At 42.5% G+C, this 2154-nt stretch overlaps 1 long non-coding RNA gene across 1 annotated transcript; it reads left to right on the top strand.

The window, feature by feature from the left end:
- The first annotated feature begins 200 nt into the window (after window positions 1-200).
- Window positions 201-1492, top strand: LOC124670173. The gene is made up of 4 exons (XR_006992424.1): window positions 201-314; window positions 403-452; window positions 540-824; window positions 1367-1492. It is a non-coding gene; the product is annotated as an uncharacterized LOC124670173 (long non-coding RNA).
- The last annotated feature ends 662 nt before the right edge of the window (window positions 1493-2154 follow it).

Raw genomic sequence — 2154 nt, 5'->3', positions numbered from 1 at the left:
ATTAGTATCTCTAGCGAAATATCTCCGAAATAGTCACATGTTGAATCGTTACTCCTTGGTCTGTCCATCCGAGTGGTGCTTTCTCTCATATGCAGATACGCTAGTTACTGAGTGACTACTACTTTTAGGCTTGAGTTAGAACTCAACACCTCTACTGAAATCATTCAACAGCTCTTACATTATATGTCTTGTTATGTTTACAGGCTTATGAGGAAACCTGCACTGCATGGAGCTATGAGAAGTGGGATGTGCACAGCTAGCAGATAGCTGAAACTGTGATGTATCTAGATGGGTTCAGCAAGGTCAAGTCAAAGGTGTGCTTCTGCTGTAGTATTTACACTACCACTCGTCACTCTAATTGCATATGCAGAGTTGTAACCTAATGTTTTTTCTATCTTGCAGATTATTGGTTCAATGAGCTCATCAAGACCCTCTTCATAGCGCTAAACGTCGTGTGTGCCTACTACTCAATATTACTGCAACATTTCTTCTCCTGCTTCTCTCAATGTTTTGCCATACGGGTATTCATATTTTTCCAGATTGAAATGCCCAAGGATGTTGAGCAGAAGTTTGGACGGACTTTTGTTGAGTCATACACGTTTAGTCCTGTAAGTTTGGACGGACGGTTTTTGAATTCCCCTTCAATGGCCGCCTCCATCCCTTCTATTGAGCTCCATAGGGAGCCGCTGGCATACCGCAAGTTCTATGGAGAGCTGCATGCGTCCGTTGAGGTTCTTGTTGAGACGCTGGAGTCCGGCGATGTTCATGGGGTGTAGCAGGGTGGCAGCTAGGTTCTCAGGTCACCACCGAAGAGCTGGAACAAGGTATAGAATCTTGTATTCTTGTCCTTCTCCCTTTGCAATTATCCATCCATTGGGAAATTTTGTATATGTGTCTGTATGACCTCAATGTCGATTAGCATATGTTCATGCCCTCCTGCCATTGTGATTGCATCAGTGCACAGGGCTATCACGGTATTGATAGAGAAGCATGCACATATATTTTATTCATTTCATAACTGTGAAGTCAATGTGCTGAATATGTTCCTCTTGATATTCTTGCTGAATCTGGTAGACTGATATGATATTTGCTTCCTTGATTTTTTTGTTGGCACGGTATGGCCTATATGGTAGTTACGTCTAGTGAATATCTCCAATAGTGATACGGAATTGTTGATCCTGGTTCAGTCCATCTAAGCAGTACTTTTCTCATATGCATGCCGATATGAGTTACTACTTATAGGCCTTTTTCTCCTTATTTGGTTGCACTTATGGTTTTCCTAATGGTCTCTCGGTTCTTATAGTAGTGGTGTATAAAAATACTCTTTTTGTAATCTTTCTTTCTTGGTCTACTGTTGTGCATGCAGGTGATGGATGGGCGAGCCGCCGGTGGAGCCTTGTTCTTGGAGCGGTGGTGGTAGGGGAGGCCCGAAGCGGGTGTTTGTGGAAGTGATATGCCCTGATGCATCAGCATTATAATGGAGAAGTGTGGCTAGGAGGGACATGCTTACTTTGTTCTTTTCGTTCTTGAATAACTGGTGTTAGGTGAAGGGATATGCCCTGATGCATCAGCATTATAATGGAGAAGTGTGGCTAGGAGGGACATGCTTACTTTGTTCTTTTCGTTCTTGAATAACTGGTGTTAGGTGAAGGGATATGCCCTGATGCATCAGCATTAGGTGATGTAGTGATTTGTTGGGTATAGATTCAGGCTGAGATGCAGCGTCTAGCCAGCTTAATATTTTCTCTGTCATTGCAGAAAAGTTGGAATCTGATTGTGAATCTATTTATACCTTCTCAGAAGCGTGGTGCAAAATAAATGGATCCATGCATCAGCATGTTTTCTGTATATTCAAATGTGTTTTGTTCATAAAGACAATAGGCAACTTATTTGGTGTTCTTGTTTGCTATGGCATGTAGCATATATATGCACTCCATATCCTGCAAGCATCGGTTTTATGCTTTGGTCGTCTGGTGCCGATCAATGTATCTTGATGTAAACATTGGTCGTTAATTCAGGAATAAACACGTCCCTGAATTTTGTTGCATTAAAGCAGCCAACTCCGCCCAACTCCCTTCTGGCCAACTCCGGTCGGTCCAGTTTAGAAAGTGAAGAAAATTGAGCACCCACAGTTAAATACATGCATCGCTCCGA

This window comes from Lolium rigidum, chromosome 7 (genome assembly GCF_022539505.1).
Source record: "Lolium rigidum isolate FL_2022 chromosome 7, APGP_CSIRO_Lrig_0.1, whole genome shotgun sequence".
NCBI classification, from domain to species: domain Eukaryota; kingdom Viridiplantae; phylum Streptophyta; class Magnoliopsida; order Poales; family Poaceae; genus Lolium; species Lolium rigidum.
Note: the sequence above shows the minus strand (reverse complement) of the source record. Positions and strands in the feature narration are given on the sequence as shown.